Raw genomic sequence first — 14,600 nt, forward strand, 5'->3', positions numbered from 1 at the left:
TGTCATGAAGGTGAGTGTTCACTCATTAATCAAGAGCATGTGGACGCAGCATCCCTTCAGAGTCACATGCTCAGAAAGAACTGATGCTGGAAGTAATGACTGCTAGTTCTGTAGCTTTCACAAGAGAAATACACAGAGCGATGCACTCTGAACTGATTTATTCCTCAAATCCAGTAGTAAAACAGCTGGCTGGTCTGTTCGGAGGTGCTCTCTGACAGTCCTCCTGTAGTCTGCTCTAGGTTTGAGTTAATTGTGTATGATGGTGAAGGTGTGAGTGAAGGAGCTCTAGCGTGAGACGCTGTGTTCATCTGGTGGAGGCTCTGCTGTGTGTTTAAGATGAGGACTGAAGGGTTTTACACACACTGTTCCTGTACACCAAACCTGGCAGTAAATGAGAGGATGCTGATTCTGAGCATGTACTTCTGAAACATTACCGCATTTTTATTTGGGATCCCTACTGTAATAGATGTGAACAGGATCGTGTCATTTGAACTAACAAGAATGAATGTCAAGTGATTGTGTTTATGAGACACACACACACTGATCTAGACGGTCAGATCTTCTCACGAAGGACAGAACATTTTCCTGATTTAATGATCAGAAACTAAATCAGGTTATGTTTAAAATGACTCTAAGAGGACAACACCACATCTAAAACACTTCATGATGAGAACAACAGATTAGTTTTAAGATGTTTCCCAGCGGCTGGCAGTTGTGCTCTCTCTGGTTAGTTGTGGTTCAGCTTCAGCTTCATTTATCAGGTGTTTGGTCATGAAGCGAGCGAGTGCTGGCGCTGGATGGTCTTCAGTCTCGTCTTTTAAATGATGTCAGTAAAAGCTGGTCTGTCCAGAGCTCTGCACAGAGAGGTGATGCATGTGACATCAATAATAAAGATGAATCTATTCATTTAGTATCTATATTAGAACATTAATGGATACTTTTTCTTAACTGTAAATAACTTTAAATGCTACATATGCACATATCTATTATACTATGTATGATTTTGTTTTAACACAGCCTTTTCTATTGAATTATCTTGACTTAAGTTCAAATGGCAGGGTAAATCATGTTTTCACCATGGTATACTGGCGGTACACTACTGAAACTCATGTGGACAGTGTAACTCGGTCTGCATATTTCCACTTACGAAACACCAGCCGTCTTCGTCCATTTCTCGCACACAATACCAGTCATTCCTGTACACGCTCTAGTTACTTCATGCATTGATTATTGTCATTCTTTCTTATTTGGTCACTTCACAAACTTCTTCATAAACTTAAGTTGGTTCAGAACTCATATAATGCCCATATAATTACTAGAACCGCTGCCATTGAGCATATTTCTCCTGTTCTTTATTATTTACATTGGCGTCTTGTTAAAGGAAAGGTCTAATGCTATTTTGTGCATTCTGACTTATTTCCACTGTTAAAGAGTTGGATTATCATGCTTAACACGGCCAAAGTTTCTAAAGAATGAGTTGGACGCATGAAGGAGTATTTCTGTGCTCTTTAAGTGTTCATATGAGTTTCAGAAAGCTTTTTTCCAATATGGCTCTGTATTACATTATTAAGGGTGGACTTTCTTGTATTGATACTTCTTCCAAAAAAGCACTCGCACACATCAACCAGAGCGAGAGCGAGAGCAGCCCATCAACATGCTTCATTCTTCAGCAGCGCTGCACAGGACTTGCTCCAGAAGGATTTCTCACTTTGTTTTAAGACCACTAAATCAGCAACGTCCCCAAAGTGTTTCTTTGTTGTTGTTGTGAGGGAGAGATAACCTTGCTCAGCTTCCCAAAGATCCCAGTGTTAAGGGAGCAGAGGATGAAGTTTGTTTCTCCGGGGATGCAACAGAGTTGTGCAGAATGTTTTCTCAGCCTTTCGGTGACAAATGTTATATAAACACATGAAATAAACCTGTTTAATTTATGTCGATAGCACAGCTTGCAGACAATAACTTCACAAAAGCTTTGTGTGTTCATGACCCTTTAGCTCCACTTGTGGGCTGAATGTCCTCAAACTCCACCAAGGTGATTGATATATGCCACTACTACTGTGTTGTCTGTTCAAATAAAAACATGGTGGTTTCAGCGCCTTGGAAGGGAACGCATTCAGGGCTACAAACACACCAAGCAGGTTTAAGTGGATGATGTACAGTTTTATTTATGTGCAGAAGTCTGATCTGCCATAGCCCAGTGTGAGACGGGTTTGAACACCTTTGGCTAATTACATTCAAACTGGTGTAATTCTATTGGGCCTTAGGATTAACTTCTCAGGGCACATATTGCTCCTTAAAGGAAAAGTTCATTTCTGACGTTGTTTGGGATCAGACTTATTGCATATTCTAAAGGAAACAGTAAAAACAGAGTGCACTATAACCTGTGCACAAACATTTTCACAAACAAACCATGAATCACTAAAAACTTTCATATGAATATGTATTACAAAATTACTAAAAAATGCAAAAAGTACATACGTAAGTTTATCTGCCAGTTCCATGTTTTATATTGTTGTGGTTTGGTTCAGTGGTAGGCTTACTGTGTCTGTAAAAAAGGCTGTATAGCAGCAGATCTCTACATGCAGCAGTATTGGACACTTTAGGAGTGTTTCTTGTAATGCTGTCCTGTTTAAGGATTCTAATGCATTCAAACACACTGTTCAGATGCTCGAGTGGCTTCATGAGCACTAGGAGGAGGTCACAGCAAAGGTCACTAAACTCCACATCATCTCTCAAAGACCTTGAGACTGTTCTTCTTGAACAGAGCAGCAGTGGGCCATTACATGCACACACAGAAGTGCTGGAAATATGCTGAAGGCAAAGAATGGTTTTGACCCTTATTTGGTGTCTGATATTAACAAATGATAATATTCTTTTCTCCTGTGTTTTCTAAAACAAGCTAAACACATTAAACGTTGATGGACCACCTCTATATGTTTATTTGGGAACACTCATTTATGATATCTTGCGCTGCGGTAGTCTTGGCTTTCTTTAGCCAACTTCTTACATCCATGAGAAGAATTACTAGTAGTGCAATGTGAACGATTCTTTTTTAGATTACTTCAAAACCCATCCTCTCAAAGTCAAAGCTAATATATTTCATGAGTGAGACGCACTAACAAATAAAGGCATAGTTCACTCAAAAATGAAAATGACCCTATGATTTACTCACCCTCAAACCATCCTAGGTTTATATGACTTTCTTCTTTTAGACAAAACCTATCAGAGATATATAGTAAACATTGTCCTGACACTTTAAAGCTTTATAATGGCAGTGAATGTTTTTTAAACAGTCCAAAAGAAGTCCAATAAAGTGCATCCATCCATTAAAAAAATGGCTCACACAGCTCCAGGGGTGAATATAGGCCTCCTGTAGCGAACTGATGCTTTTTTGAAAGAAAAATATAAATATTTAAAACTTTCTAAACAGTAATCTATAGCTTCCGCTAACTGTCATACATGCGTTCATTCTGGTGGATGATGGAGGGCGAAGCGTAAGGTTTGGTGAGAAGTGTTGAATGCAGAAGTGCAGAGGAGAAAGCAAAACAAAACACTGGTCATGAATTAGAAGTACAAAATGAGGATTAGTAAAGACAAATGTCACCAGAGCTGATCCATGTGGGACACTGTTTATGAGGGATGGATGCACTTTATTAGACTTCTATTTGTTTATTTGTGTGTATCTATTGGCAGTGAAATGTTGTTTCAAGTATGACAGTCTGCACACTGTGCTCCACATTGGTGATTTTGTGACGTGTGCTCTGGAGTCTGTGTCCTTGCAGTGAAGTTTAGCTGAAGCACTGGATCCCATGCCTGGCCTAATGCAGATTTAATTGACTTATTGATCATGAGCTTCCAGCTTACCGTCAATAGCCTGCTTTGAAGCAGACCGTCTCCTTCTACTATTTTCCCTCAGTGAAGCTATGATGCTCCTGGTACAAACCAGGAAATGTTTTTTTTTGTGTGTGTGTGTTTTTTGTTTTTGTTTAGTTTTTTGGAGATGATTTAGAGCACACCAAATAAAGGTGATCACCTGCTGTCTATGAAGAGTTCTAAAAGATTCTAAATGTTTGTACCTGATGAACACCTGATGGTTACTTGGACTTGTGAGGAACTTCCAAAGGTGTGATGATACTTAGTTGATGATATTAATGATAATTACTAAATGTACGATGACTAAACATAAGCCTCACAGAAAGCATTGTGCAGTTTTACAGTTTTTAAAATGTTGCTATGTTTATTTGTCCTTTTGAATCATAGGGACAGTTGTTTAGGGATGTCCTCATAATGCAGGTACACAGACCTGAAACTTGAATGCAGACTGTATTAAGAGATCACAAGCCAAGTAATGTCATAATGTAATGCCAAACCAGTACACACACACACACACACACACACACACACACACACACACACACACACACACACACACACACACACACACACACACTTACAATTAAGGTGAATAGATCTAATTTCTCATTATGAAATATCACACAGCATCAGGTTTAGTTTTGACTGATTCAAAAAGGTTAATCCACTAATCAATCTCTAGGCACAGAGGAGATAACTGGCCTTTTTCTGCATCTTAAACATAATGAATGATTTTACCCCACTCAGATCTCAGCCTCGGTCATGCTATAGTAATAATGCTAGGTCACACTTCATTTTAAAGTCCAGTTCTCAGTATTAACTACCAATTAACTACAGCTTTTGCCTTGATAAACTCCTAATTACTGCTTATTAATGATTGATTATGTAGAGTATGGTCATGGATGGGAATCACAGCTTTGAGAGTAAAAAAGAAATACACAAACAAAACCAAATGAAACCCCGCGGCTTGTGACGATACATTGATGTGTAAAGACAGAAAACAATTGGTCTGTGCAAGAAACTGAACAGTATTTAAATCGTAAAAAATCTGCAGGAGCATACTGGAATATTTCTCAGACTGAATTAACAGTAATGCAAATTACCACAAATTCTCTTTAGTACCATTATTAAGGTGCAACACGCAGCTCCTTCACTTTACCTCTAATGCCTGTGAAGATCTTTTACAGCCGGTCACAGCACAGATGCTGCTGTCTTAAAGGTGTCAATTCTTTATTAACAGCTGTTGAGTCCGGGCTCTGTACTTTTAATAGCATTAGATGATCTCATATGATCACCAATGAGATCACCAGTAATCCAACAGTCCTGGTGCCATAATAGCTCTTTATTTTTTATAGCTACACATGAGTTGGTGTAATGACTGTAAATAAAGAGACCGGCCATTCAAGTCCCCATTAATTCAACTTCTGGAAACCACCAATTAAAAGGACATCTTTATTTTAATTAGGTTTCAAGCAGTAGGTGTTAGTAGTTATGTCAGTCTGGTCTGACCTAAGCTAACCTCTTGTGGAACAGAAAGTGTTTAAATCCAGTATTACTGGAAAAACAAGCATTTCTTCTGACATGATTACAGTTACGGTTATGTATATGGACTCTCAGTCCGTGCCAGGGGTTTTATATCTGCCAAGTACAATGGTCATTCTTCCTAACCTTGTAACTCTTCTTCTGAAAACTGCACAGAAAGAATCATCAAACAAGAATCATGTGTGTACAATAGCATTGTCTTCCCATTGGTTACCTGTCACTAGTAAGGGGACTGATTTTTTTGTCAGTGTGACTCTGCTAGATTAAATTGCTTACTGTGGGACAGTCCTGAGGATCAGAAGTGTTAGTATGCATTACTGCTGGTCTTACGATCCTTATTCTTATTCTTGTTTGACATTTGCATTGCTTTAACCATTTCAAGCACTTGGGGAGATGAATGCCATTGGTCGCTGCATGTCTGTCCATTGCTGCAGTGGTCTTGACTGGCAAAAGGCTGGGTTCATGCACCAGTCCAGATTTCACTCCAGCAACTCTGGGGTTTTTAAGATGAGTCTGATTACCTCTTTATCAGTGATTTCTGGGTCCCAACACCTACAGAGGGCATGATACATACAGTATATGCAAAATCTCTTATGCTTTCATTTTCTCTTGGAACTCATTTACGATTTCTCTTGGCCAATTGATCAACATAGCTGGTAAGAAGCTGGACTGAAACTCTGACTGACTATATCCCACCAATCACAGGCAGTACCAGCACAAGGCAAGTTCTGGACATTTGGAGACCCTAAACAAAATGTGTGCGGCCCTCCTATCCTCCACCAGCATCCAGAATAAATAGATAGCACTTCCTCATTGATTATAAACCCTGATTTACATCACTACTTTTAGTAACAGTATTCTAGTTCCATTAACCCTTAATCAGTGTTCAAAAAAGATAAGTTTTTGATAGACTGATAGACCCCAAACTTTTAAAGAGCGATTGCATAACGAAATATACATTTTTTATATGGAAAACTATATATATTTTTTTATTCTCAACTATACATTTATGCTGTGTTTTTGTGGAAATTTTGAAGTTTTTAACCTATTTACTGCACAATTACTTAAACTAGGCCATAAATTGGCTCATGAAAAAGTTTTTTTTTTTAAAGAAAAACTCACTTAAATGTCGATCTTAATTAAACTTAATTGATTGTTCATTGCTCTATGTGTTAGGGATAGAATACTGATGTAATGAATTAACCCTTCATATTCGTCCGGAAGAAGGAGGCGGGAACCGGCGGACAATCAAATGAAACTTTAATTATTCAAAATAAACACAAAACAGCGCACCAGCCCCTCAGGGACGACTGATGCGCACAAAATAAAACCAAAACATAATTAAAAGCCCAGGCCTGGCCCTCTCTCATCCTTCACTGTCGTTGCTCCAGTTTTATATCCTTCCATCTCCTCCGTGGGACTCGAGACCGGCACTGGGTCGCAGGTGTCACTGATTTCCCAATCATTGCCGGCCTCCCTCCTTGTTCCCACGTCCCTCGGCCCCTCCCCACTCGCCACAACTGACATCTGCTGGTTTGTGGAAAAATGTCTCAGGTTACGAATGTAACCTTGGTTCCCTGAGTAGGGAATGAGACACTGTGTCTTCTAGGGGCCGCTATGGGGAACACCTCGTCGTGACCCGTGTCTGAAGCATATATTGAAAAAGCACCAACGCCTCTGACGTCACTACCGGCGCGACTATAAACAGGCACCAGGAGAACACGTCATTCACTTCTTCATCTGAAGCTTCCGTCCGAAGCATGGCAGGGAGCTAGAGGACGCAGTGTCTCGTTCCCTACTTAGGGAACCATGGTTACATTCGTAACCTGAGACATTCCCTTTTAAGGGAACTTCAAACTGCATCCTCTAGGGGCCGCTATGGGGAACAGTACAGCCACGCCGCCATTCTGAGAAGACTAAGGCTAAGAACACAGGGGCTACTGCTAGCTTATGCATAAGCTTGCTAAAAGAACTGTCTCAACAGTTCTCTAGTAGCAACACCCTGTTTAGATAGGTATCCGAGAATACATAGGTGGAGTGGCACCCATGATTACCAGGGCTTTTACCAACTCAAAAAGAAAGAATGCAGAATACTAGCATGCAAACTTACCACAGTGTGGATTTCAGAAAGTGTGCAAAGACTTCACGTGCACACTTACCATAGCATGGATTTTCAAATACTGTTCCAAGGGAGGGCTCTCGTGGCACTCTGACAGAGCAGCTCATAGATGGAATGTTGCATCTCAAAAAAGTATGATTGAGAGTCATCAACTTGATCTATGGAAACTATACTGGAGCGCTCTGGGGAAAAAACAGAGAACTCAGTCTCATATGAGAGGAGAATTCCGAGCTCAGAGTACCCTTTTTAAAAAATGGGGAGCTAAAGTACCATGAGAATCGCCCAAATAGCCTCTCAGGTTGATGGAAGCGATGCTTGAAGTGTATAAATAGATACACATTGGCTGAATGAAGCCCAAGGATCCATGGTCTAATCATCTCAAGAAAGAGAACGAGGCAGAGCGCGTAACCCTTACTGTACAGAATTTCAGAAAGAGTCTTGCGTGCACACTTACCACTTACGTGGATTTTAGAAAGTGTGCAGTGTTCACGTGCACACTGACCACCATGTTGTTTTGAGAAAGTATACAAAGCTTAGCGTGTGTACGTAAAGGTTCCTAAGGATCGCAGAGGCGATTAATCGCACGGGAGAGGTAAGCTCAATTTTACAAACCTTGTATATAAACCAGCATATACAAGAAGACTTCTGTAACTGCCACCTCCACTTCCCACTATATGCGACAGCACCACTAAGTGGCCAGTAGACCCTGCAGTGCTATGCCAGGCCTGATGATCAAGGAGGCTCCCGCAGAAGCCTGTGATCTCAACCACCTAATACGGGAACATGAAGCCAGATGGCTGGTGCTGGCGAGTGTTTAGTAAACACTGTAATTGAGCACTGCAAAGGAAACTCACAGAATTTATTAGTAGACACAAAACCACCAGCAATTTAATACACATAAGTATATACAGAGAGGGTTACATACTCACCCACCCTCCTGTGCTGGAGCCCCGCTCAAGGGGCGCCTCCTTTTAGTCCGGACCATCAGTCAGGTGGTTGCTATGAACATAAAACCAACCAAAAACATTATAGGTCTAGTATAGGAGACTGTTATGCGAGAGGTTTCCACCTAACCTCGTTCAGGTGGAGCGCTGGTGGTTACAGGGGAATTAGGAAGGGGAGAATAAAAGCAGAAGTAAAAATCCCTGAAGGGAATGAGTAGATTCCTCGGTATCACTCTGATTCAGACGAGAACGATGCCTCGCCTGGATCACATCCCTTAGGTTCTGCTTATCTCTTTGTGACCCACGATTCCTCTAACCCCTGCCCGAGGCTGCCTACTTGGTAGCATGGAGAGAGGTCCGTGGTGCGGCGTGGCTACCTGATCAGGAGAAAGGCCCATGCCTCCATCCAGGTCTCTTAGCAGATCAGCCTGATATGCTTGAAGAACCACCATCGTGTGTAACAAGCCACAGCCTGACCTGCTGCTGTGTGTGCCTTGCCATCTAAGTCCCATCTGGCTTAGAGGGCAAGGATTGAGCTTAAGAGGGGATGTCTCCCCCACAGAAATAATTTTTTTTTAGCTCTTTCTACAGGGGGCATTCCCTCATAGCTGCTTTCGTGCATCACCTCGATGTCGGCAGATTTACTTTAATGCCGAAACCGAGGGATGTGAGAAGAAAATGGCCTCTTTCATTTCTTTTTGATATCTGTATGTAATATATAATATATATATTATTATTATTATTATTTTTTAATGGCCTTACATCATCATCTTGTTAGCACATTTTCATGGCAAGTCCAACTTTGCTGTGGCGCGATCCATAACCTCCAACAGCTCTACATATGCAGGGCAGGAGGATTGAGAAAGGCTCAACCTCAGCTTCTTTACCATCCTCAAATATCTCCTGCTTTTCCTGGGTAAAAACCATGCAGAGCACTAACCTCAGTATTAGAAAGTGTTAAAGGTATAACATCATCCTCCCGTGGCTCTCTCTCATCCGCCGCCTGTACGAGCATGAAAAGGAAAGTCCCTCTCTTAACATTCAGACAGATCCACCTGAAATTCTTATGAGCTCCTTCTCCTCCATGCCTCAGCAGTAACGGGTCCTGAACCGGGGGAAACAGATGGCCGCTTTTATTTTTTCTCGGAAAGAGAGACGAATGAGAGCGGAGCTTTTTCATTGAAAAAATGCTTACAATGCATGCAGATTACCTCCTAAAAGACATCGTGTGTGTGCTCTTCACCCAAACAAATGACGCAAAGATTGTGTGTGTCATCGGGTGTCAAATAACACCGACACAGATGCACACATTGTCTAAACGCTTGCTAGTAGTCGCCATGATATACAGAGAAAGATCGCTTGAGGTGTTCCCCTTATTGCCACCCAATAGGACGCAGTTCAAAGTTCCCTTGAAAGGGAACAAATGGGTATTCCAAAGTGTTGCACTTTCTTTACTTTTGATGGGAAGTTAGAAAAAGTCCACTTACTGCACATATTTCAGCCACCACTTTGTTGGGAACAAGTAAAAGTGTTGGTGTATTATGTAAAATTGCAAAAAAGAGGAGAACACAATGTCATTACAATGAACTACACTAGGAAAAAATTTCATCAGTAACATAACAATTTTTTTTAATTAGGTTATGCAGTTTTCAACTTCAAGTCAAAGCAATTGATCACTACTCAATATTTAATCAGTTGAAATGACAGTACCAGCCATTTGGATTAAAGGCACGCTTAAATTTAATGAAACAACAAAGTATATACAGTGTAGCAAGATACATTTAAAACTCTTTTACCAGTAATGAAGGTGTTGCTGTTACTGGTCCCTGGATTTTGGTCTAAGGAAGAGGTGCCCCAAGGGATACCCTCCACAATGGGTCGGTTCACATTTAACCCATGGGCCAACTCTTCTGCCGGGGTACAATGTGGGGGTGCAGGACCACCACCTGTTTTTTTCTGCTCTGCTTTTTTCTTGGTTGCTGTAGTAAACTATAAACACACTAAACAGTAGAAGTAGAAAAGATTACCATTTTGGAGAATGTTCTTGTACTTGACTTTTACTTGTTCCCATGTTTTTGTTGGTCCTGAGGTGGCTCTTACATTAAGCAATTATGAAATTATAAAAAATTCAACAATATATTTTGTTATAAGTGATAGAACCATAACATGGAGCACTTATGCATGTCATTTGTCTGCTACTTTTTACCAGCCCTCTTTCCTGTCTTTTGCACACTTTGAGGTGTTCCCTGGCGTTTTAATTAAGCTTTCATATTCAGCATATCCTTCTAACAATAACTCTTGCTCTGCTGCAGTGAAAAACTGAGCGCGCACTTTGCCCATGGTGAGCAGCCAATCACAGTGTTGCTGATAAGTGTTTCTACTATCGATACATATCACCTTTTAAGTCAGCGCATGAACGCGCAATTAAATCAGATAACTCAATCCAGCTATACTAATTATAAGTGGCAGGTGTTTTTGAGGAACCTAATTAGCCGGATCATGATGAGCACGATGATATTATCTTGGATGTCTCGTTTGATCTCGGATGTTTTAATCAACGTACAAAGAATATGCCCATGCTCTGAGTCACTTCATAAGCATTTGACGTATTACAGGTCCTTCTCAAAAAATTAGCATATTGTGATAAAGTTCATTATTTTCCATAATGTAATGATAAAAATTAAACTTTCATTGCACACCAACTGAAATATTTCAGGTCTTTTATTGTTTCAATACTGATGATTTTGGCATACAGCTCATGAAAACCCCAAATTCCTATCTCAAAAAATTTGCATATTTCATCAAGAAAAGTGTTTTTAATACAAAAAAAGTCAACCTTCAAATAATTATGTTCAGTTATGCACTCAATACTTGGTCGGGAATCCTTTTGCAGAAATGACTGCTTCAATGCAGCGTGGCATGGAGGCAATCAGCCTGTGGCACTGCTGAGGTGTTATGGAGGCCCAGGATGCTTCGATAGCGGCCTTAAGCTCATCCAGAGTGTTGGGTCTTGCGTCTCTCAACTTTCTCTTCACAATATCCCACAGATTCTCTATGGGGTTCAGGTCAGGAGAGTTGGCAGGCCAATTGAGCACAGTAATACCATGGTCAGTAAACCATTTACCAGTCTCCTGATAGCTAGCTGCATTGACCCTGCCCTTGATAAAACACAGTGGACCAACACCAGCAGCTGACATGGCACCCCAGACCATCACTGACTGTGGGTACTTGACACTGGACTTCAGGCATTTTGGCATTTCCTTCTCCCCAGTCTTCCTCCAGACTCTGGCACCTTGATTTCCAAATGACATGCAAAATTTGCTTTCATCCGAAAAAAGTACTTTGGACCACTGAGCAACAGTCCAGTGCCGCTGTTTCTGGTTCAAAAGTGGCTTGACCTGGGGAATGCGGCACCTGGAGGGCAGGCGATCTATCCAATGGCCTTGCTGGTCCGTGTCCAGGGTCCCCAATAGGCTCAACAAGGTCTGATTGAACCGTTCACATCCTCCGTTACCTTGAGGATGGTATGGATTGGTGTGGGTCTTCTTACACCCATAGAGCTGGCACAGTTAAATCGGCACAGCGACACACCACTCCATCCTTTAAGCAGAGCCACTCCCATTGTCCAAGGAGTTTCTTCACCACCCGTGTCTGAGTCCGTCTTTCAGCCGCTCCAAGGGGGACTCCCTCCTCCTGCCCAGCCGGACGCCTCAAAGGGGGGCCTTCGTTATCTGACACCGGAAGTCTGGACAGTACGTCAGCATTAGTATGCTCTCGGCCTGGTCGATACTGTAGCTGATAGTTGTAGTTTGCCAGCTGCGCTACCCTCCGCTGCTCAACTGCCCCCAATTTGGCTGTATGTAGATGCACCAACGGGTTGTTATCCGTGACCACAAGTACCTGGGCTCCCCACAGGTAGTCTTTAAACTTCTCACGCATCGCCCACTTCATAGCCAACAGCTCGATCTTAAAGGAACTGTAGTTGGAATCATTCCGCTCCGCCGGATGGAGGCTCCTGCTTGCATAGGCGATAACCCGTTCTCTTCCCTGTTCTCGTTGGGCCAGTACTGCTCCCAGCCCGGTATTACTAGCATCCGTATAGAGGATAAAAGGCTGGGTGAAATCTGCATAGGCCAGGATGGGGGCCTGTAATAGCTCCTGTTTAAGCTGTTGGAAGGCGGTTCCACAGGCGGAATCCCAAGCGACAGGGGTAGACCTTCGGCCACGAGGGCGGCCTGAACCTGCAAGGAGTTGGTTCAATGGTTTGGCAGTCTTAGAAAAATCCTTTATAAAATGACGATAATACCCCACAAAACCCAGAAAGGATCTTACTTGCCGCACCGTCTTAGGTGGTTCCCACCCCTGGACAACCGCCACCTTGTCCGGGTCCACAGAAACTCCAGCAGCGCTCACGTAGTGGCCCAGGAATCGCACCTCCTTTCGGAGCAATTGGCACTTGTCTGGTTGTAACTTCAGACCATACTTTTCCATTGCTCGGAACGCCTGTTCCAGATGCTGCAAATGTGAGGCGAAATCCAGGGAGTAAATGATCAGATCATCCAAATACACCAATGCAGAGTCCACCAACTGACCACCCAGACACCGCTGCATCAACCGCTGGAATGTAGCTGGGGCGTTACAAAGTCCGAATGGCATCCGGTCCCATTCAAAGAGCCCAAAGGGGGTAGTGAACGCAGTCTTCTCCCGGTCCCCCTCTTCCACCCGTACCTGTCAATACCCGCTGGCGAGATCTAAGGTGGAATACCATGCAGCCTGTGTCAAACTGGTGAGAGAGTCCTCTATCCTCGGCAAGGGAAAAGCGTCTTTCTTGGTGACTTGATTCAGCTTCCGATAGTCCACACAGAACCTCCAAGCCCCAGTCTTCTTCCGAACTAAGACAATCGGGGCAGCCCACGGGCTACTGCTCTCACGGATAACCCCCTTCTCCAGCATCCCTCGTAACAAAGTACGGATCTCAGAGTACAAAGTTGGTGGTATCAGACGGTATCGTTCCCGGCTGGGCGCGGCATCGCCGGTATGAATCGGATGCCTCACAATATCCGTACACCCATAATCCTCGTCATGAGTTGAAAAGATGTGCTGCCACTTGGCCAAGAAACCCTGGAGCTGTCGTGCCGGTTCCTCTTCCAGACCCTCTCCTTGCAACGACTCCCCCAGGAGATGGGCCGGCATCCCCTCTTCAATAGGGCCCTTCCGTGGATCCGTGGATCCACTTGCCCAAGGGCCACCTCAACCACTGTGGAACTCACTTGACAAAAGTGTACATCTTCGCCTCCCCTCACCTGATAAGGGCCCACCGAAGTAACTCGGGCCAACCGCTGATGGCGATAGAGGGTAACGGGGTAGGGATTCACATTCTGCACCCTCACAGAAACACGGCCTTCACGGGCCACCGCAAGTCCTCGAGCCACCTCCACACTCTAACAGTCCCAATGAGGCTCCACCGGGACCCAATCCTCTGGTCCGTACGATCGAACGGGTAGCCGGGCCCAAACAACAGCCTCACTCCTTGCTGGGACAGAAAGGGCATATCGACAGGCCACCCGGCCAGTATCCTCCCGATCCCCCTGGGAACCGTCCATCTGGATCCTACGACAATCTGCCACAATCCTCTCCCATCCTCTCCTTTCCGCCATCGGAATGGTTCGAGCTGGTCTGACACGAAACACCTCTTCCCAGCAATCTGTAAGAACATTCATGCCCAGAAGCGCTCGATGTACCCCCAGACAATGATCTCGTACAACCACAACCCCTCTTTGTGGTACAGTAGTTCCATGAATCTTAAAATCAGTTACCAAGTATCCAACGTAGGGGATATCCAGGCCATTCGCCCCTCTCAGAGTGAGCCATGGGGCTTCCATTCCCTGCAGTTGACAGGCCTTAGAGAGCTCTTGGGACAAGCTTTCGGAAAACAAGGTAACTTGGGAGCCAGTATCCACCATGCACCGGAACTCGACGCCATGTACTTGGACCTCCACGGTTGGGCAGTGCCCCACCAAACCGTCTCTAGAAACGAACAACGAAGAAGGGTCCGTCGACGAAGTCCCGACCACTTGCCCCACAGTGGCTGGTGACTCTAAAAAACCCCTTGTGAACCACGGTGC

Source organism: Carassius carassius, chromosome 30, assembly GCF_963082965.1.
Source record: "Carassius carassius chromosome 30, fCarCar2.1, whole genome shotgun sequence".
In the NCBI taxonomy this organism is placed as follows: Eukaryota; Metazoa; Chordata; class Actinopteri; order Cypriniformes; family Cyprinidae; genus Carassius; species Carassius carassius.